The sequence below is a fragment of the Equus przewalskii genome, chromosome 4, assembly GCF_037783145.1.
Source record: "Equus przewalskii isolate Varuska chromosome 4, EquPr2, whole genome shotgun sequence".
Lineage (NCBI taxonomy): Eukaryota > Metazoa > Chordata > Mammalia > Perissodactyla > Equidae > Equus > Equus przewalskii.
Genome location: NC_091834.1, coordinates 47,896,535 through 47,920,706, shown reverse-complemented (window position 1 = coordinate 47,920,706; position 24,172 = coordinate 47,896,535). Strand labels below are relative to the sequence as shown.

At 36.4% G+C, this 24,172-nt stretch overlaps 1 long non-coding RNA gene across 2 annotated transcripts; it reads left to right on the top strand.

The window, feature by feature from the left end:
- The first annotated feature begins 6,640 nt into the window (after positions 1-6,640).
- LOC103557962 (uncharacterized) lies at positions 6,641-23,147 on the top strand. Of its 2 annotated transcripts, XR_011539061.1 has the most exons (4): positions 6,705-6,936; positions 9,022-9,164; positions 9,863-9,956; positions 22,286-23,147. It is a non-coding gene; the product is annotated as an uncharacterized lncRNA (long non-coding RNA). The 2 variants fall into 2 exon arrangements; XR_011539060.1 differs by lacking the exon at positions 9,022-9,164 and having other exon boundaries at positions 6,641-6,936.
- The last annotated feature ends 1,025 nt before the right edge of the window (positions 23,148-24,172 follow it).

Below are 24,172 nucleotides of genomic sequence, written 5' to 3'. Positions count from 1 at the left end.
GGTGTGTGAAGTCACACTATCTTCCAATGTATTTCCTGATATTTCTGATTATTTGTATTTTTCTATAAGAAATAACTTCATTAAAAATTAGGAGTAAACCATTACACAAACCAATAAATAATTCCAAATTAATTCACACTCATGGCATCTGTATATATGTGGATATTCTGATAAAGGTTTTGTTGGCATAAAGGGCCCTGGCCACTTTGAGTTGTCAAGGCAAGTAATCCATTATCAATCTATAAATCAAAATTGGGGTGAGTTTATTAAATGAGCCAGTTTTGAGGACCATAGCTCGGGAGAAAATGACTCTCACCAAAGAAGGAAGCACTCTGAAGAAGCAGGGTACAGAGTGGTTATATACGGTCTTGGAATAAGGAACATACATCACCTGTGACAGGAACATCTCTTTTACTACTGTCATGAGATGCTTTGCTAGCACAGCAGGTCAGTGGTCACAAGATGAGCACAGTAATTCAGTGATTAACCGTTAGTTTCTGGGAACAAATGCTTATCTATAAACAAATAATGATACGGGGGGAGGCAACATCCCTATGTTTAAGGGCATCATTCTTGGCTTGGGAATATTGTAAATGGTTAAACCAGATGTACAACGCATGCTCGATGGACCACGTCAAGTCTTTCTGGAAAAACAAAGTCAGGTTGAATTAATTTTAAACCAAAGGGTTTCCTCATCTCTCAATATATCTTACTGCTTTACATTTGTTCACCAGGTGTATGTCTCAGGGAGGGGGTTGAGGAGAGTGAGTAAATGGGGATGTCATGACCACATTTCACTTGGCCTGAAACTCTTTCCATCACTGGAGAAAATGCAAACTCCATTTGCAATGGCTAACTATAAAATTTAGGAAGAATACAAATGAAAACAACTTTAGCACAATCATGAGTGAGGAATGAGAAAAGAAACCTTTTGTCTGAGAGCATAAGGCAGTTTCTGGTGCTGTATTTTCCTTTACTTCTCCTTTCTTTCGGTAGTGTGATAAGGAACTCAAAATTCATTCATATTCATATGAACATGTCTATCTCTGTTTTTGCTTCTGCTGATGCTCCCAGATTCCTGGGAGTAATCTCTGTCTTTCCTTCCTAATCACAATTTATAGACACTATTTCTTGTACATGTCAGATTAAATGCCTGTTTCCCACAACTCTTCAAATTGTATACTTTGGGAAGGGTTTTTAAAATTCCCTTCTCCTTAAAGTCAAAGAAATTGGATCATATATTTTTCTTTTCTTAGGAAGCAATCTATCCTATAGTTCTCTAGGGAGGAAGACATTTACTCTACCCATTCTAGATCCTTCTGGCTGAGCTACAAATTAAATTCACATGAGACAGAATAACAGGAGAAAATCAAACAAGCTTTACAACATGTATACATGGGAGAGACTCAGGAAAACCGAGAAACTCACCAAAGTGGCGGAGGCCCTCATCTTAAATGCCATGTTCAGTTAAAGACAGAAGAGGATGTTGGGGGTGATGGTTTGGGATTTCAAAGGGGAGGATGGCGATTCACATGGAAATGGTTTTCTCCCATGTATATGTTACTAAATTTTGTTTGATTTTCTCCTGTTATTCTGCCTCATGTCAATTTAATTCTTAGACCAGCCAGAAGAACACAGATGGTAGAGGAATAGTTCTCCTTCCCTTCCACTACGCTCACCCTAAATCACTGAAGAGAAAGCAATTTGAAAGGAGAAAAAGTACTATAAAGAAAACAAGAAGAAAAAAAGGACTGACATAAATTGTGCTAGTCCTTGGCATACCTAGTGTAGAAGACAGTTCTCACACTTTTTGGTTGCTCAGGATAGTGAGCACATTTCCATATTAAGGGCATTCTCTACTCCTTGGATCTTTGAGGGAGTAGAGCCTACCTCTTCCTTCAAAGCTAAAAATGCCATATTCATTCTTTCCCGGCTTCTCTTGAAGGTTGGGCACAGTTATGGATTCTATGCTCTGCCAGACCACGAATTGGGTGCTAGTGATGCAGAGAAGCAGGAGCTGCAGAATTCTCTCTCAAACAGTGGTGGGTATGGTAAAACTGAGTTCCTGAGTGGAATGCTGACTGTATGACAGCCTTGTATAACAGCGGCCTTTTTCGGCTGTGGGAGCTATAGCTTGTAGTGCCTGGGGGAGGGGGCAGTGTCCTTGCTAGATCAGTTCTCCCACACAGTTTTGAGCATTATTCATTGCTGTATCATCTCTAATCTTTGTTTTTCAGCCTTTCTCATGATGATATGTATTACTCAATATTCTCTGATAAATTTTGCTTAATTCAGCCAGAGCTGATTTATGTTACTTATACTAAAAATACTGACTGACATACAAAGTAATTATTCTGCCCTACATAAGGAGAAATAATTTTGAAAAGTCCGTTCAAACCATTCGAAATTGCTTCCAAGTCCAAATACTGTATAATGAATTCTCAGAAGGATGATTAAATTATTGTATGATGTGACTCTTTCAGAAAATTAGATGCAGCCATTTGCATGCTGAAACCCATCCCCCTGTGAACATTTTTTTAAAAAATTTACTGACTAGATCACTACTTTTCATATATCAGAGACAGCCTGTTATCGAAAAATGATGTGTTCTTGTGTGAATTCCATTATTTTGTCTTTGCATTCTCCACAGCACAAAGTCCAACATTTTTAAAAAACATTTTCTACTCAATTAATGTTTGATTATAAATTTAGTATTTGATTGACTGTTTTGGAAGTGTGAGCAGGCAGCATCATCAGAAAATCACCATCAGATCTGTGAACATATAGTCTGTTATTCACACCTATGAACAAAGCTCAATTTGGTATCTTGGATAATTTATGTAGAAAAAAATAAATATTTTGCTGTTGAAAGGGTATTAAAATGTTTAGAGAAATTAAAATACTTTTGTGGCCAGGATTTGCAACTGATAATTATGGGATGATGAGATATTTTGGCTTTATAAGATAGAAGTGTACTTAGAACAAGCCAAAGGAGAAAGGGGGAGTTTTATTTTGAGGGCACAGAACTATTTTATGAAAGCTCAGAGTAACAAGCGCACAGGGGATTCATGGTGAAAGTGAGGCAACTAGAGAACCCAGAGAATCATTCTTTGAGACAATGTATCTCATTAAAGTTCCTCTTTTACATCGTCCACATTGTTCTTTCTCTAGTTCAACTTTCCTTGTTTCTCTACACACAAGTTCCTCAGCTACTGAATTTTTATCATCTCTGTATTAACCGCTTACAGAGGCCTGGTGCAAAATATCTGCTGATCTCATTTTCCATTTTACTGGAGGGAATTTGGCTAAAAGTGAATCAAGTTTCTACTCCTGCCGTAACCAACTACGGCACAGATGGCGCAGTCACATGTATAAACATGGATTCCGGGGACTCTTCCTCACAAAGAGTTTGGATATGGGACATGTAGATTTCAGGAAAATAGTTGGGAGGTTGGGTATTGCATCCAAAAATGCCTTCTACAGATAATAAAAGCAACTTTTTTAAGAAAAGTAAAAAGGCATTCCATTTTGTTTTATCACTCTTGGATTTAAAAAACTTTGAATGCAAAAATAACTCTTGTAATTCATAGCGCTTATCAAATAAACGTTTAAATTGCACTTAACATACAATTATCAACTTGTGTCACACTTTTTACTTTACTTATTGATTTCACTTCATTCGAATCTTCCATTTTGGGAACACCTTGAGAAGTAGTGGTGAGGAAGAGGTGCGGGATCAAAGTAAGCCTAATGCAAATGTTAAGAAAGCTTTAGTGTCACTTCCCCCAGGAATCAGGAAAATATCCAAGTGCCCTCTGTCTCTATCACATCAGGTTTCTCTAAGAAATATTCTCAATTCTAAATATGCTAGACCAACAGGCAGTACATTTTGATATTCAAAACAGTAAATGAGGATTTCTCAATCCTAAAAATTGAAGAATGTGACCAAAAGTACATAATACTATTTTTAGTATTTCTATCACCTTTTTGAGGTGGTAACCACATTCTAAGAGAAAAGCTGGCCTCGAAAACTGATACATCACGACTGTTTTTAACGGATGTGATCCAGCAACTCATCAGCAGTGAAGTCTCCTACACGCACAAATTCCTCTGCATGATCACACCAGGATAACCAATGAAATGGTACTTGGATATACATTCTCTTTTCCTCTATTGCTTTCTTTTTATGTATTCTGAACATTCCATGTAGAAAATCTAATTTATAGCATGCTTTGCAATATATTCTCTGAGAATCTGCAAATTAACAAAGTAATATAATTGCACCATGAAAAATGTAAAATTGGGGCAACTGGAAAAATCTCTGAAAGCATTATCCTGCCCCATGGTGCAGCATGTCAATATTTTCTACCTATAAGGTTGGATGAAAAGTGACATCTGTCAGACTGATGTCAGGTACTGGTAGTATATTTGTTGGGCTCACTTCTTTAAAGCTTTTCTGCTTCTTATGTAGTTCCTGTTTTCCCTAGGAAAAGCACAGATAGGATTTTTTTTTTTTTTAACATGCATTCTAGCTGAGAATAAGCATAGAGAGAATACACTAACGCTCTGTTCCTTTCAAGTCCTGGAAACGTGCCCTGGGAGCACGTAGTGAGAAGAAACAGAAGAAGTGGAATCTCAGCAGAAGAATCCAAAACAAAGCAATCAATCTCTGCTGTGTGTCTTAGCCCTTCTGTAGAGCTTAAAGATTTTTTCAGAGTTAAACCTTCAGATATTTTGAAAAGTTTATTTCAACCAAAGCCTACTAACGTTGGCTCATCATAAATAGGTATGTCCCATTTCCCAATCCCCACAGAAAATAACTAGAAATATATTTTATAAATCTATCTCAAGCTTTTTTCTTTTTTCATTTAAGTACAAAAGGTTATTTTTTTTAGGGACCTCAGCTTTTATGGTAATATATGTGTGCTATTAGGAATCAAATACAAAGAAAACATAATCAAGAAACCATCTGATGATAGAAGTAAGACATACACACAAATAAGTTGCTTAAGAGAATATAGTTACACTAAAAACAACAACAACAACATGAATCCTAAATATTTGCCTTCGCTCAGCATTTTGTGTTTATTTTCAGGGCCAAATAAAACATTATATTTACTTGTATTCCTTATTTTTATCTTTGGTGTTTCTTAAGGAATCTACATTGATTAAAGCACTGTTCTAAGTCCTGGGATATATTATACAATTTATTTCCCTCCAGGAAAAAAGATTAAAATTTAATCCAGAGACAGGAAACAAACAAAGGCAAGTCAATTTTATGTTGGAGCTTTATAAGCACAGCAGTCTGGAAGATGCTGTCTTGTGAATGGACCTAATTTATTGTAACTTTCCTTTGTTTTTGGGCCTTAATTCTCATAGGGGCTTACAAGACAGATTCACTGGTGTAGAACTATTTCCTACAGTAATAACCCTATTGTGATTCAGTTGTAAGCCCAGCGCACGGGAAAGAAACAAATGTTGAAAAATCACATGTGTTATAAGCATAGGCATAGGTGGGACATCTGTTGCTATTTTTCGGGGCTAGGTTTTGTTGTTACTGTACTTCTTAAAAAGTGTTTTCCCCACAAATGTGTTGTCTTCTACAGAAGGCTGTTTTTCATTGTTTACCCTTTGACAGTGTGATCACAGAGCTTCTCTGAGGTCCTGAGGAACCCATATCCTCCAGCAGTGCTTCTCAAACTTGCCCAATGAGAAGAATCAACAAGGGAGGCTTGCTAAGATGCATATACCTGGCCCCTCTCCAAACGTAGCAACAGGGCGAACTTCTCCATTAGCCACAGTAGACACAGTGCCTAGTGTCCACGATACTTTCAGGATGCAAGAAAATGTTCTAACTTCTTTTAAAATTGGAAGAAAAAATAAATAAATAGAATCCAGCTTGAATTATATTTTTCTTTGTATATACCAGTTGTAAAATAAGTTTAATTTTTTTTTATAGATAAAGGGGTACACTGACGCTAAAGGTGCCTAGGGCCCATGAAAGTCAGAATCTCGCCCTGCCTAGTAACCAGACTATCTAAGACAGGGGTCCTAGAATCTGCATTTTAACAAGTACATACAAGAAAGTTTTGGAAACACTGCTCTTGAGTTCATTCAGGGTTCAAATAGGGATACGGAATCATTGCGATTGTTATGGAAGAAGGGATTTATTAGAGTGGTTAGACATAGCCAGTTGTGGGAGGCCGGGAGAAGCAGGGTCTGGAAAGAAGAGGTGGAGGCCAGTTCTCCTGCTCCTGAGCAGCGATGAAAGCGTGGAAGCGGTCAGGGAAATCCCGCAAGGCGGTCCTGTCCCGCCGAGCGAGCAGAACAGAAAAGAGAAGGCGAAGCGGGAGAAGTCTCTGCAGAGCTGTTGCCTCGGCACCTGTTGGCATGAGAGGTGGGGCTGGTGGGGTCACTGTTTGTCACCAGAGCCGGCAGCCTGGCAGGAAGGGGAGTAGGATATCGAGCAAAGGACAGCAAGGCAAGTTTGAATGCCCTGGCTGGCACCTCTGCAGCGGATTCCCACCGCAGCTACCTGGACGACCTTCGGAGAGTAATGACCGCTACGTCCCTCCCGCCTTCCAAATCGCCCGCAAATCAATCCTTCTGCTGACACTAACCTGGAAGCACACAGGAAAGCATTCTGGGAAATGTAGTTCCTCCTTCGCCTAGCGGGCTACAAAGAGCTGCACCGTCTGACATTCAGATGATAAATAGTTTTCACCTGAGCCAGGCTTGCGTTACTTCCGTGACTTCAGTCTTTGCTCTCCTACCCTCTCACTTACTAGCTGAGCGCTCTGGGGGAGGTTATCTAACCTTCCTGAGCCTCGTATTCCTCATACCGAAAACGGAGGTAACCAGAGTAACTACATCCAAAAATTGAGAGAACTGAATGAGATAAATAAGGCGAGGTGTTTTTAACACGTCCTGCACATGGTAAGTGCTAAATAAATATTAGTTATTTAGTTACGTTATTCTTAATAAAGTAGATCACAATGGAAGTGAGTGACTGTAATATAACTACATACAAAATTGTTCAAAATCTGCGTCAAATAAGAGTGTTATTTGCAGTCTTAAGAATTTAATACCAGAGAGAAGATTCAGACTACCTAAAAGAAACAATCATTCGATGGCTAAGTTTGTAACAGCAACTTTGAAAGCCAATAGAAATCAAGGGAATAATATATTCAAAGTGCTGAGAGAAAGTAACTGTCAACCTAAAACTCTATATCCACAAAACTATCAAGAATAAAGGCAAAATACATTTCGTATTTAAGACACTTTTCTTAATGGAGATTCTAAAATAGGTATTTTAGGTGGAAGGAAAGTAATTCCAGAAAGAAGGACTGAAACGTAGGAACAAGTTGTAAGCAAAGATGTAAAATGTAACTAAATCTAAATACTAACTCTATTAAATATAATATAAATACTAGTGTTTTTAGTAACTGATTCCTTCTGATATACTTTGCCAGTGAACAAGACTCCCCAGGGTTTCTGTAACTTTTTTTGAGTCTGTGCTGTAGCAAACAAACAAAATTTAGCCACATTGCTTTAGTTGGGGCCTCCCTCTTACATGGTTGGAAAAGATTCCAAATTTGACACTTGATTTTGATGCAATGACAAGCATATTCTATATTGACTAGAAGTCAAAATAATAATGCTTAAGTCTAGTACAAGTATAGTGTATAAATCAAGAAAAGATTCTATTTCAGTCTTCTTTTAACAATTACACTTTTTCAGGGACTAGGCTTTCTTTTTTAACTACAAAAAAAAGCGCTTCACCTGTTTCTCCCACCCCCCTCCCACCCCTACCTCTTGAAACCGCCAATCTGTTCTGTGTATCTGAGTCTGTTTTTGTTTTTAGACTACATGTGTAAAAGAGATCATATGGTGTTTGTCTTTCTCTGTCTGACTTATTTCACTTAGCCTAATGCCCTCGAGGTCCATCCATGTTGTAACAAATGGCAAGATTTAATTATTTTTTATGGCTGAATAATAGTCCATTGTACATGTATACCACAATTTCTTTATCTATTCATCCATTAATGGAAACTTAGGTTGTTTCCATATCTTGGCTACTGTAAATAATGCTGTAATGAACAAAGGGGTGCATATATCTTTTCAAGTTAGTGTTTTTGTTTTCTTCGGATACATACCAGAAGTGGAATTGCTGGATCATATGGTAGTTCTATTTTTAGTTTTTTGAGAAATCTCCATATTGTTTTCCATAGTGGCTGCACCAATTTCCATTCCCTCCAATAGTGGACAGGTGTTCCCATTTCTCCACATCCTTGCCAATACTTGTTATTTCTTGTCTTTTTGATGATAGCCATTCTAATAGATGTGAGGTGATATCTCATGGTGGTTTTGAGGGACTAGACTTTTAGAGCTTGTGCAAATCTGACTACAGCAGAAGCTACTAGATTTCTCCCAGTATATATTCTTCTCTTCTTTCATAGTGACAGAGTTCCTTATTTTTAATTGGTCACATAACCACAAAGAATAGAGACGACATTTTCTAGTCTCTTTGGTAGCTAGCCTTAGCTCTGAAATTAAGTTGTGGCCAATGAGATACATTAAAAGATAATGGGTGCAACTAATAGGATGTACCCTTAAGAGGAAGGAATGTGCTGTCTACTACCTGCCCCATCCTCTTTTTTAAGGCTAGACTGTAAATGTGGTGATGAGTCATTATGGACTCTGAGGAGGAGGAACCCACCCCAGGGATGGCAGAACAACAAGAAGGAAGGAGCCTGGGTCTCTGACACTCAGAGCACCCCATCAGCCTGGACTTTTATGCTTCTTTAAGCCATTGTTGTTTTGTATCTGTTATACTTAGTAGAACTATATAATATGAAGTAAATAATACAGTGAGTATAAAAAGTACGTATATAAATTTATAGGCACACTGAAATGCTTTATTGCAAACAGTTTTGATCTTTACATTTCATGAAAACATCATTAACTATTTCTTATGCTATAAATATTTCAATGATTTTCAAGCATTACTTTATATTTTAGAAGACAATACCATGATCATGAAATCACTGGAGAAATCTGCCGGGGAAGGGCTGTGAGGATAGTCTCATCTGTAACGCATGTGTCCTCCAGAAAAAAAGTATATGGCTTTCAGACTAAATTTTACTCCTTATCCAAATGGAAAGGTAATTTTAAGTAATAACAAGAATAATAGAGAACGGTGTATTTTTTTTATTTTAGTTTTAATAAAATTGTAATGGAGTCTCAGAGCCAAGACCACTAACATATCTAATTATTTCATTTTAATAAAGAGAACTTTGACAAAAATAGCTGATTGTTTCCTTTGTCTAGACAAAGTCAGTTTGTAAAATGTATAAAGCTAAGCTTCTTAAAAATAGTAGGAAATGATTAAATTACAGAATATGTAAGCCTAGCATTCGTGCAGCACTAAATAATTCTACCACATCTTTCTTTCTTTTAGTAATTCATTTGGGATTACAATGTTTTAGCTACATGTTAACCTTTGTGTTTCATGTACAAATTATTTACATTCTTTCTTCTCTTAAGAAACTAATGTCTAAGTTAGATTTACAATAATAAAATACTAACTTTACAGATTTAAAGAATCAGTTACCAAAAATCTGAAAATACGTATTTTTATAGCATTAAATTGACAAGACTAAATGCTTATATTTCAAAAATTGTAAAATGTATCAGGATTAAATATATGGTTGTATTAACCTTTTTATATCAGGATTTTATTTGTTAGTTATGCTTTGCGTTTAAGATTAGATCTGTGCTTTGTGTTAGTTTTTAATATTTTATATTTAATAAATGCTTTATTGTGTAATCATGAAATAACCATTAAATTTCTCTGTTACAGAATATCTAAAGAGACAAAGTGTAATAATCCAAGAATCTTCTATTGTGAGAATAATGGAGATTGACATTGTGAAGTATATAGAAAAACATAAAAGGTAAGAATAGTTTAATTTAAAATATGGTTAAAATAACATTTACTTTCCCTTTTTAACAGTGCAGTTTTTTGGTTTAAAAATGTGGAAAATACAGCAAAGACAATTATCATAATATTACTACCTAGAGATAACCATCCTTAGTATTTTGGTATATTTCTATTCTGTTGTTTATTCTGTGTATATAAGCTTATATATCTAAAACATATCTATAACTTTATTGTAACAGTAAATTTACATTGCATTCATACTTTGATAGACTGAGCACTTTCATGTGTTTTAAATAGGCTCTTTAATAGCTATGTATTATTTTATTTCATAGGATTTTGTAATCATTCCTTATTTTGGATGCATTCAGGAAGCAATTATCTTTTCAAACACTACTAATAGGAAGCGAGCTGAAGATGGCAATTGAGACATCATTTATCTATTCAATATCTTACCTCATCTTCTTTCCAAAGGGTAGGGCAGTAGTCATGTGATATTTTGACCCTATTGATGAAAATGAAGTTGTACCACTTGTCCTGCTCCCTTGCAACTAAGACATAAAAATGTCTCCAAACGCCAGTGACTGTACAGAACATCTTGGAGCTTAAATTCTCATGATACCCTAAACTTTGTAGTCTGCCTTAAAGGCACAGGTGTAGACAGGCATGTAAACACATCGTTACAATTGAGGAAAGGCTACCATAGGCAAATATAATGTATTTTGGAAGCACCTGTTATTCCTTATTAAAAATACGCACGTACTACTCCCCACGCACATACACGCTGCTGAGAATGTTAGGGATTTGTAAGAATCATGCCCTTTTTTTTTCTTGTTTGCATTTTCTTATGCTTTTCTGGGTAACAGGTAAGTAACCTTTTGAGTCATTTAATTAGATTTTTTAAATCTTTAGTTTCTATTCTGTGAAACAGACTCGGAAAAAGTACTGTAGTCTCATGTCATTGCAGTAATTAAGACATACTTGTTCCTAATAAATTAAAGATATGGCATAGAACAGTACTGAAAAAGTGAAGCAGGTGCTAGGTTCTTTGTGTATCTAACAAAATATATGACTGAATATTTTTGGCATACTCATCTGCCTAATAACACCAATTTTAGCCTGAGTTTCCAGACTTTGAAAAAGCAGTATACAGTTGCCTTTTGGGATCTGACAACAGTTTATGCATGTGAAAGAGAAATATTTGTAAATACGATATTCAAATTTAACACTGATACTTATCTTTTTATACAGGCCAAGTAATAAAAATGTAAGATTGTTCAATAGGTCAATGATAGAGCAGATACATATTTTATCATAATTTATTCATAGTATAAAATTTCCTCTTGTATAATTTACAATGTATACTACTTACCAATTTTTAAATGTTCTTGCTTTCTAATTCCTGCACAGTCTAACTATTTGAGCATTTCCAAAGTTGTTCACTTTGATCTGGGAGTGTGTTCTCCAGGATGATTAAAATCATCCTTAAAATCTTCCCATCACTCCTTTCATTCTAAGAAAACTTGAAGTTTCAAGGAGCAAATTGTTTTATAATGTGTGAAACTCTTTTTCTTTTGAGGAAGATTAGCCCTGAGCTAACTACTGCCAGTCCTCCTCTTTTTGCTGAGGAAGAGTGGCAGTGAGCCAACCTCCATGCCCATCTTCCTCTACTTTACATGTGGGACGCCTACCACACAGCATGGCTTTTGCCAAGTGGTGCCATGTCCGAACCCAGGATCCCAACCAGCGAACCCCGAGCCAACGAAGCAGAGCGTGCACACTTAACTGCTGCGCCACCAGGCCGGCCCCAGTGTCTGAAACTCTTAACTGTGTATGTTTAACACATTTTTAAGTAAGAAATTTTCATACTGACTCTCTCTATAAGCCTTGCTTTACTGAGTAGAATTGATTTTTAAATTACTTCTGCTTATACATATGGCACCAAAGACCAAATGCTTATATAGTGTAACTATTTACTCACTGACCAAAATGACTTTTACTGTTAAAGTACCTCTTGGTTTACTATAGTCTACATGTTATTTAGTCATCCTTAACGTCCAGGGGGTCATGCCAGGTGTCTGGTAAAGGGAAGGAATGGGAGAGAGACAGGCACAAAACAGCCATGCCGATGGGACAAACTGGGCGGGATAGGCTGCCACCTCAGCATGTCACATATGGGTTTAGGGCAACAGCAGCAATTCTTTGAGCAGATTTACAGAGCACGACTTTAGGTGATTCTGTGGAATGGCTGGCTGTGATTAGAAGCTGGCCTTAGGAGAAGTCTTTCGAAAAACAGATAGTGAGATTTCCATTCATCAGTCTGAGGTTCAATCGTAGGAGGGCTCCAGATCCTCAGAGAAAACTGTCAGAAGAAATATAGATCTCTAATGTGAATTGGAAATCCTGGATTGGTTGTTTAGGTAGTTACTAAAGGAGGAACTAGGGAAGAAGCAAGATTTCAGGAGCCTAATCCATGACCAAAGGCACTGTCACTTACAGTCCGATTGTCTGATCATTGGGGTTTAAATCAGTGGGATCGGGGCTGCGATTTAAACTCGTGTTAGCCTTTTGTAAATAATATTAATAATAATAATATTTTGAAATAATATTAGTACCTATTACGGTTGTTGTGAGGATTAAATGAGAAAATGACTGTAAAGCAAGTTTCTTAGCTTCCTTTCTGGCACGTACCATGCTTTCAAGAAATATTAAATAAATATCAGCAGTAATTATTGTGGCAAGATAATCACTTTTGTCCTTTCTCTCTGCAACCCCTCTCTCCCTCTGCTTCATTGAGGTAGCCAAAATCTTTTGCATTCCAAAGCCTCAGGGGAAGTTGCATTGCTGGGCCAAAAATAAAAACTGCGTAAGACACCTCCTTTCTTCCCATTTGGTGTCTAAAGCCTTGGGATGAAGGAATTAGTAGAAATGCTCGTGAATGTAAGTAGAGGCGAAAAGGAAAATTTGAAAGATCAGGAGGAAAGGCAGAGGTATTTCCTCTTGTCTAACAATAGGTGGGAAGACACTGAAGGTAAAGATTATAAGAGGCTGTGGATGTCGAACAATAAACATCAGAATTCCCAGCCTTGGGACAGCATTCTTACTCTAAGCAAACCATGAAAACAGAGTTTCTAGATGTTAACCTCTTCACACTTAGGCAGTAATGTTTCCAGCTGTTACTACCGTGGTTCAGATGTTAGTGGATCTGGCTTCCTTTCCCAGGCCATATTTCACTGATACCTTGAAAGAAAAAGGGGCTCTAATAATGACTGAATTAGAATTCCCTGCCTACCATGTATGGAGACTTAGAATCCATTTAAATTTGCTTATTTAAAAAAATAAAAGATTTAAAATGGCTATTTCCTATATACTTGAGTTTGTGGACTGTGATTCCTATGTTTGATATTCTAATCATTAGTACACCTGTGTGAGTAAGCGCACAGAGATTAGGAACATTATGAGAGTTCTGAAGATTACACTGGACCCTGCTGTAGAGAGTTGGAGCTAAAGGAATACCTTTTGGATCAGGAAATATTTGACTGTGGAATTAGCATTAGGCTAACACACAGGCAAAGACACACTGACCAGCCTTTTGGGAGGAAAAGAAATGCTGGCTGAGGTGATCTTTCTTAAGAGCTTTTAACCTGTTCTTTAATGAGCTCTATGGCTTTACAGAGTGAGATTCCTAGCTTAGTTCTAAGCAGTTACAAAAAATTAAATACTATTTGACACTAATATCAGTTTAATTGTGTGTGTGTGAGAGAGAGAGGAAGATTGTCCCTGAGCTAACATCTGTGCTGGTCTTCCTCTATTTTATGTGGGATGCCACCACAGCATGGCTTGATGAGTGATGCTAGATCTGCACCAGGGATCTGAACATGCAAACCCTGGGCCACCGAAGTGGAGCAGGCGAACTTAACCACTATGCCACCAGGCCGCCCCAACATTAGTTTAATTTTTAAAGATGATTTAGTACTGTAGTCATCAATATTAAAATTAACCCAAATAATGTAACCGCCATTTTTACTTTGAAGTACATATCAGGCCTTCTAATCTCTTAAAAGTCAAGTTTACAGACTTTCCAGTCCCAGCAGTTGCTTTGTGTAGCCTTTAGGAACACAAAATGAAACTAGATCTTACATAACACATAGTTTTATTATATTAACGGGATTAATCAGAATTTGGGAGCATCTCCAAGGAGACAAAACAAAAGCAACAGACTCAGAAAAAGAGATTGAAACTGGAATGAGAGCGTGCCTATTAACACCCAAAGAACGGGCTTCCTCTCAGGGACAATGCCGTCAGTGCTGGAGTCAGGTGACTGGACCATGAACTATTTTCAAGATAGACGTCTTTAGGCTCTTTAATTAAGGCCAGAACCCTAGAAGGTGGATAAATTGGTCCCAGTTTGGAGCTCCCCTGATTCCTGGAAGGAAGAAATACGTATCTACTCTGAAAGATCACTGATCAAGTTCAACTAAATAACCCTATAATAAAGAGCACCAAGCACATAAGCAAACAAATGACCATAAATAAGGGTCAGTGGGAAAAAGGTATTAGTTTAGGAGCCCCAAGACCCTAAGCTATTGGAATTACAGCAGAGGTAAAACTCTGCCTTTGCCGTCCCAGGGTTTTTTACCGGACCCAAGAATTTAATTGATGTAAAAAAGGTTAATAGGAGTAAAGCATACAAATACTACCTTTATGTGACGTAAAGAGAGAAAGACCCAAAGAATTGACAAGACCTAAATGCTTTTATACAAGTTTGAACAAGGAGAGACAATTGTGTAAAAGTAAATAATATATATAGAAAGGCTAATGGAAGATAAGAATTATTTCAACAAGGTCTGTTTGTACAGAATTCTCTAGACTTTGACTCCCCATTGAAGAATGTTTCTTTTCTCCTGGTACAGGGAGGGCATCTCTCACATGGGAGTTTTATCTGCTGTTCCAGAAAGAAAAATGATTAGAATGCCTTTCTCTTTTTTCAAGTACCTTTAACTCAAAGTAATCCTTATGCCAAAGTGGCATATTTTGGCACCGTTTAGAATCATCATGTATGAAATATAAAATAACCATATATGAAATATTTAGATAAAAAAACATAAAGTCATAAAAAGGAAAAAATTAACAAGGAACTATTCAAAATGATCAGAAAATTTGGAAGAACCAAAACAAGCTTTAAGAAAAAAAAAATAATTATTGAAATAATAATAAAAAAAGAATGTATGGGTTGAACTATAGATTAGACAAAACTGAAGAGGGACTGATGAACTAGAAAACAGATCTAAAGAAATTACAGTATGGCAAAAAGCAGCACGGGGATGGATAAAATAAAAGCAAGAGTAAGCTGTTTTGAGAACAGAAGGCCTGGCATATGTCTAATTTGAATCCCAGAAGAACAAAACAAATGAAATGAGAGAGAGGAAATATGTCAGGAAATGGCCACTGAATAGTTTCTATTACTGCTGAAAGATAAAGTAAAAAGTAAGCAATACTTAAAACTATTGGAGGGAAAAACAAAATGGAGACTAGTAAAAGAAGTCCTTAAAATATACTAGAGAGAAAAGACAAATCTCCTCAAAGGAATGTCAATTTGAGTGACAATTGTTTGCCAACAGCAATAATGACTGTGATAGATATTAGAATAATATCTCCAAAGTACTAAGAAAATATGTACAAATCTAGTTTTTTATAGATAACGAAATTAATTTTTATTTTTTTATTTTAATTCCGTCTAGCTCAGTTTCAAGCAGTGAGTGACTCATTCTCCAAATTTCATGGCATATTTTATTTTATTTTATTTTATTTTATTTTATTTTTTTTATTTTATTTTTTTTTAAAGATTTTATTTTTTCCTTTTTCTCCCCAAAGCCCCCCGGTACATAGCTGTATATTCTTCGTTGTGGGTCCTTCTAGTTGTGGCATGTGGGACGCTGCCTCAGCGTGGTTTGATGAGCAGTGCCATGTCCGCGCCCAGGATTCGAACCAACGAAACTCTGGGCCGCCTGCAGCGGAGCGCGCGAACTTAACCACTCGGCCACGGGGCCAGCCCCTCATGGCATATTTTAATATTTCATATATGTAACATCTGTATAATAGATAATTTATATTATATTTTTATTATTTCCAGGTGCAAATGTCCTCTCTTTTTCTTTAATTTTACTTTTTTTTAACTCAAATCCCTACTTTTATTCTGTTCCCTACCATGGCCAGGGTCTAATGTATTTAATGTGTATCCTGTATTTAAATATGTTTTGGTAAAATGTTGATTAACAGCAAGGATGTAACTCAATGGCAACTCTTATACACAGTTGGAATACGTTGAAAATCAATTTGGCACAATCTCGTGAGATTAAATGTTCACAAGATGAATACTCCAGTAATTCTATTTTTAATCTGCACCCATTCCCCACCCCCAAAACAATATTCATAATAGTGCTATCGATAATAAAAAGTTGGAAGCAATTAAAATGCCCATTTTCGGGAGAATGAGTTTTATAGGCAGTGAAAATGAACAACATCTACCGATACCAATTTGGATGAAAATTAGAAATAATTGTGAGTGGAAAAAGCAAGTCAAAGATGACAGTGGACACTGTAATACCATTTTAGAGAACTCAGAAAGTTAAAAGTGCATGTTGCCTAGAGTTGCATGTTTTATGTGGCAAAGATAATAAAAGAATGGCCATGGAATGATGAATATAAAATTCCTGACAGTGGCTCCTTGCTTGGTAGTGTGCAGAGGATGGGATAGGAAGACACAGATAGCAGAAGGGGTGTTGGAAATGCACTAGATGTTAACTGGGGTGTTGAGTTTGGGGAGGGATGTTTATTTTGCTATTAAGCTTTATAATTTAAATATGTGATTATATTTTTATATATGATATTGATGTGTGTCAAATATTGCCTAATAACATTTTTAAAAATGTAATTACAAAATTGACTTGTAATTTTTATGACTTTTGATTATAGAATCAACCTTTGCATCACGTTTCTTAATTACGGTTTCATAGACATTTTATCTTTATTAAAAAGGGTTTCATTTTCTGTTGATCAGCTTCATTAAAGTTAATTGATATTTTACCATCTCAGTCTCTAAGTTATTTGTGAAATGATACGTACTGAAACATTGAAATTTGGAAACAGTATGATCTGCTCCTCCCTGCTTAGATAACTCTTGGTAGTATGTGCTGTAATGTATCACTCAGACAAACAAGTGGTTTTAAATGCTTTCAGGTTAGTTTATGTCTCTGCGTTTTTGCATAGAATATATTTCTCATGTAGATAATTGGAATTTTATTTTGTCCGACTAAGCTTGATGAATACTGATTCAACAGCTCATTTTCTCAGAATGAATCCAATGTTTGGGATGTCTGGATTATGATTTATCTTGTCTAGGTGGTGCAGTGGAATCTAATTTACATGCTGCGTCTTTTGCTCTTTGCTTAAATCATCCAGGAGTGACTAAAGTCATCAGACATACAACATGTTCCTTGCCATGACTTAATCTAACTCAGATTTCACCAACAGTTTTTCTGAGCATATGAGTGAATAAAACTGAGTGCCCTGTCTCCAGGACTATCTGGGGGAACTGGTTCAGAATTAAGTAACAACTAAGCAAGATAAAGGTACCAATAATAGATGTATTGCAAAAGAGAAACGTGATCAAAGAGGAGAGGGTCATTCTAACTAGGTTGAGGGGCTGATGAGGTAGCAAGTGGAGGAACTTGAGACTTGAGCAAGATTTGAAGCGGGTGTAAGATATCACTAGGTGAGGAAAGAGGATGAGAGCCTTAGAGGGCCAGGCTCCAGGGCCAGCAAAGGGCAGGAGAGTGTTGGGGACTGAGAAGTGATGAGGAGACTGTAGTTCTCAGAAAACAGTGACGCAAGGAAAGCAGTTTTGCAAGTTAAAGCCTTCTGTGTTGTTTCACTGCCTCTTACCTCATCTCTCTACTATCTCTCCTCCTCAACACAACTAGATTGCTCCTTTAAGAATACTTTCAATTATCTCGCTCCACAGCAAAAATATTCACTGACCTCCCCCTTCACATAGTGGAATGTTTTCTGGGGCATGAACTCAAGAACCTCCTCAAAATGATCAGAATAGTTCCTTTGAACCATCATTCCTACTAATCTCCAACTGTAAAACTACCTCATCAAAAATAAATCTGTCCTGGGGCCAGCCCGGTGGCACAGCCATTGTTAGCACGTTCTGCTTCAGCAGCCTGGGGTTCACCGGTTCCGATCCTGGGCTCAGACCTATACACCACTTATCAAGTCATGCTGTGGCAGGCATCCCACATATAAAGTAGAGGAAGATGGGCATGGATGTTAGCTCAGGGCCAATCTTCCTCAGCAAAAAGAAGAGGATTGGCAGCAGATGTTAGCTTAGGGCTAATCTTCCTCAAAAGAAAAAATAAATAAATAAAAATAAATAAGTAAATCTGGTCACTATCTTCAATCTGCTTTGATTTGCATGCTGGTCTGCCTTTGATTTCACATGTCTACAGCCACTGCATGTCTACATGATTTTACATGTCTACCCCCCCACTACATCACGTCCTTAACCACCTGTTTCAAGACACATAGCAAGTCCTATTTCCTCCAAAATGTTCCCCAAATCCCTGAGGAATTATTTCCTCTTCAAAATTCGCTACAGTAAAAAAAGTACAGTATTAAACTATAAACAACTTAAATAACAGAAAACAGAGAATATGGAGCAAGAAAAAAATCACAAATAAAAGTAAAAGTGAAATCTTCAGGGCTGAAGAGCATAAGTTATCAGATCAGAAGTATTTCCTTCTTTCCAAGTAAAATGTATAAAAACAAATTGCTCTGGTATATATCATTTTGAAATTTCTGAACAGCACGGATGAAAAGCATATTCTAAAATTTTCTAGGGACAAAAGTCACTGACAAATAGCAGAAGTGATCAGAAAGCCTGCATACTTGAAGGCTGTGGAAGAAGGCCTTCAAATTCTAAGAGAGGGGGCCGGCTCCGTGGCCGAGTGGTTAAGTTCGCAGGCTCCACTGCGGCGGCCCAGGATTCGGATCCTGGGCACAGACATGGCACCACTCGTCAGGCCACGTTGAGGCAGCGTCCCACATCCCACAACTAGAAGGACCTGCAACTAAGATATACAGCTGTGTACAGGAGGGGGTTGGGGAGATAAAGCAGATTAAAAAAGAAAAAGATTGGCAACAGTTGTTAGCCCAGGTGCCAATCTTTAAAAAAAAAAAAAAAATTCTAAGAGAAAATAATTTTCAACCAAAGATTCAATACCCAGGAAAGTATCAACCTATTGGGTAATATAAATAAATAAATCATTCTCAGTCATGAGTTAATATAGCTTAACCTACTTTGAGAGCCCAGGAAATGACTAGCATTATATACTGTTGTCCAATAAGCTGCAGAGCTCTAACTCCATTTTACAAGTAATTAAGCAATTTTCTGCCCTTCCTAAAAGACTGTTTTATTCACCAATGATAGAAATGATTCTATAGATAAACAAGTCTCCACTTATTGGTGGAACCAGTGTTTAAGCCAAGATTCTCAGGAGGCTATAGAAAGAATCTTCTCCTTCTGACAAAATCTTCCTGAAGTTGCCTTCTCTTTTACAAAGTGGTTTCATCTGTCCACAAGAGTTACAAGGAAAAAGATTTTAAATAGAATGATATAACTATGAGCATTGATAAATCTAACAGTTTTTGAAGCTTAATAAATTATTTTGATCTTTTAAAATTATTTTGCATGAACCAAGATTCTATGTTCAAAGAAGTTAATTATTTTAAACAACACAGCAGATGTGATACTCAAGATAAGAATGGAGAGCATTGCTCACTCCTGAGAAATATATGTATATCTTTATAACACACGCGCTTATACCAGATGTCCTATTGTTGAGGTTAAAGTGATGTCATCATTTTTAACACCGTATTTTTAAAATTTCTCTATTCCTTTAAGCAATATTTCAAACGAACACAAAATTTCCTTCTCTGTAAAGTGAATAGCCAAGTGTATTAAGTCTAACAATTACATAGATTATATAACTAGAATATTGATTTCCTAATCTGTTTCTTTGTTTTCAAATATTCCTTGTTCTCTCCTTATGCTATAGTCTCCTTGATCACACCTCACAGCAATTAGAGAACCTTTTTTTTTCATATTAGGACATTTTTTAAATGATTTCCAGCCCTAATTGTTTTTTTGAAGGGTTAGGAAGAAGTAATGGAGAAGGGACATTAAAAATATGATACCAACATTCATGAAAATGTTCCATTGTTCTAGAATATTATTTTTAGTCATAGGAGAGAAGAACAAAGCAATAATACAATAATAAAAAAAAGATTTCACCATACACAGAAAACAAATAAAAGTAGGCTATTTGTGAGTATAAAAGCCATCTCATTTTAAACATAAGAAAAGAAAAAGAAAATAAATATTAAATTCCAAGTTTCTGAAGTATAATTACCATAATAAATTTGGGAACCATTGCCCTAAAGAAACCCAAGTGGTCAGAGACCAAATTAAATATATTTTATGCTATTTAAAATAAAACTAGTTTCTATTTCTAGTTGAACTCATACACCAAATAAAACAGCATATTAAAATTGCAAAAAGGGGAGGAATTTTATGTAGCATTTTATGATTTCCTATTTCTAGAACATATGTCCTAGACCCCCAACTTTTATACAACGCAGATTTTCCATTCCTCTCTTTAAATTAAACCCTTGGGATTACTCAAGCATGACTGATACACTTAGATACCATCAGGCATTCAATACACACTATGTGCCTTTGATTTACCTGACAAGTGACAACAAGGCTGTGTTGAGTTAACCTCAGACACTATCACTAAATGAATATTTGCAGGACCTGCCTGTGGTTATTGTCATACCAGTGCAGAACTCTGGTTCAATATCCTGTCTGGGAAGTAGCCTCTACCGGATGCTTCCAAAGAAGGGCAAAACCACCCATAATGCAATTGGATGGATATGCAATTCTATACCCCTGAGGGAAAACACTTCATCCTGGCCCCAGGTGGTGAGTCGCTCATACTCTGTTCGTATTCCTATGAGGACCGGTCTCTTCAAATAATACATTTTTAAAGGACTTTTTTAGTAGTACAAACTTCACATTTGAAAACTAATAATATATCAGTGATAATAAGTCACTGCAATGGGAAATCTTAAATTTGTCAGAATGCATTGTTTTTCCCCATTTTTCACAAAAAGGGATTATTTTATTTAAATGTGATGTGAAACACATCCTCTTCCTATATTTTCTTCATTTCTTCATATCGTATATAAAATAATTTGATAAACTATGTAGTAGAAATAAAATGGATCTATGTGTAAATTGACAGGCTGGATATACAACTGAACAATGGCCGAACAATATAAATAAAATAGAACAGAACTCTAACCCCTACCTCTGTAGCAACCAGCTTGGGAAGCCAAACAACTTCTGCAGCAACCAGGCCAGGAAGCCCAATGCAGCAATCATCCTGAAATGATTGACGTGGCCAAAGACTGCCAGCCTCCCTATTTCTCCCCTTTCCTTTGCCTGCTTCCAATTCAGGATCAACCTGAGAAAGCCAAATGTGCTCCCCAAACCAGTCACATAAGGTGTCCCACTTTTAGTTAGCCCGCCTCCTGCTTCCCCCTGAAACAACCTTCGATTAGAGCTTACCTGAGGCTGTTTCTTTTTTCATCAGAAAGTTGCCCACTCCCCTGACAGCCTTTGAGGATCTGCTGAATGGGATAGTGGCTGACTCCCTAGCTAGAGCAAGCTCTGAATAAATAGCCTTTGTTTGTCCTCATTTGGGTAATATGCATCTATTTTCATACAAGTTGATGTTCTTAAAATGTGTACGTGAATTTTTAAGATTTTAGATTCAAATTTGCTTTGAGATACACTTTAAACTATTTCAAGTGATTATATCTGAGGAATGGATTAGACGTTATAGGTAACTTTCATCTTTTGCTATTTACGCATACACACACACATATACGTATTTATGTATTTTTACTTTGTGTACTTGAGTAGCATTTCAAACTGATACCAAAATTATTTTAAATAGGAAATAAGCTTTGTTTCCATTATAGAACTAAATTTTATTTCCTTTAAAGAGCTAAGACAAATCACATATTCAAAGGAATTATCACAAATAGATAAACAATAGTTTTATAGACACTAAATGACTACTAACAAGAAAATAAAACTTAAAACAAAAGAATTTACTAGAATATCCCCTACTACACTGATGACTTTGAAAACTGAGTAACTTCTTCAGCTTCACTAAATTTATTCTTCTTTTTCTTTGTTTGCTTTTCCCTTAGAACTTCTTCCCCCTCTCCCCCCACCCCACCCCAGCTACGTGGAGAAATGGCCACAGCTGCTTCTCTTTTGTCTGCCAGAGGCGCCAGGCATATCTCTTCTCACACATGCTTGAGTGACTGCCAGCCATCTCCCTGTAAGAAGGTCTGCATAGGGAAATAAGCACTACTGAACGGAGACCAATTATTAGATGGCACTGTTGCGATTCCAGCCAAGCAAGAGAGAAGCAGTGCTGTAAGACAGAAGAAAATAATCAAGAAATTCATTTTGGACCCTCGTGGTTGTGTCTCCAAACTACAAGCAGTGGTTTAGAACAGGCGGAGTAGGATAAGAGCAATGATGGCAAGAACTGAAGGCTGGGGACAGGAGCGTCACCAAGGGAGAAAGGAGTGAAGAGGAAAACAGTGCAAACTCCTGAAGATCCAGTTGGAAGGAAGAGAAATCAGATGAATTATAATCAACCATTTTCACTGCATTTCCAAGAATGAAAAATTAAGATAATAAATAGACAAATTTACAACCACAGAATATCATGTTTAAAAGATTCTGTAGGAAAAAAGAAATATGATTTCATTAAAACATTGACTTTAAAATAGACATATTAAGATAGAAATATCAAACCAAATTATGAACATTAAAACAAACTATTTTTAGGAATAATTCTAGGTTGGGCCTTCAATTTTACATCAGTGATTTTATTTTGGAGTGATTTGGATTTTTTGTCTCTAGACCAGCACAAGTGGATTATTATCATTCAGTCTTTGAAAGGAGAAGATACAGTTTCCAGTCACTAATTTACAATATTGTTCTATCAGTATCTTCCATGAGAGGTGATTTAATAAATTTTTTCTCAATGTGAAAAGATCCAGGAGACCCTGTTGCATGTACTGGAAAATAAGTTTGTTGAGGATTTATTTATATATTTCTCATAATAACTTCCGAACTTGAGAAAATGTTTGTCATTTCAGCACAAAGGGCCAAAAGAGTGCCACATTATGAAAAGACTATCTTGGGAAAGAATGAATCTTAGAATCATATATTTATATGTTTGTCTTTCATTTTTAGATTTGATCACTTGAATTTTATTTTTATATGGTACCTAACAGGAGTACACATTCTTTTATTTCCCATTATTACAAGTAAAAGTGGATCACAATAAGAGGCTATTACAAGAATTTAATAGATTTTATACTTCTATTGAGCCAATAGGCATGCTCTATGATTCATGTAAGTTTAGGAGGTATTACACTTTTTACGTCTTTCATTCATAGTGTACAGTCTGCTTTACAAACATCTCTTTTATATTTACAGTGTTACTAAGGTACATTATGATTGGCTTCATATGGAAAAACGACTCAAAGAGTTTAAGTATTTTTATGGAAATATGCAGTTAGTAGGCGGTAATGTCTAAATAAGAACCCAAGTCTTGTAATTTCAAACTGAGTGCAATTTCCATTATGCTATTTGTGCTTCACCAGAAGGGGGCTTATCTGTGCCTGGTTCCCAGCTTTTTCTTAGTATGAAATATACAACTTTGCTGATTAGTTATAAGCAATCCTAGCATTTGCATAGCCTTCATTACTAATTAATATACTATAGAATACCTATTAAATACTGAAAACTATATTTGGTGATTTACAGCTATTCTCTAATGCTTACAATGATTTTAAAAGTTAGTTGATAGGAAAATTGAGATTCAGAGAGATGAAATAACATGTTTGAGGTCACACAGTTGTCAGAATTCATGGCCATGTCTGTTTAATTTTATGCTTCTTTCAGGATCTCCTGCTCTGTTGGAGACAGAACACTTTTTTATCTCTATGTGACTCTATTGTTAAGTCTTTTTACTTGGTCCCCCAAGGACCTACCAGTTGGTTAACATATTTAAC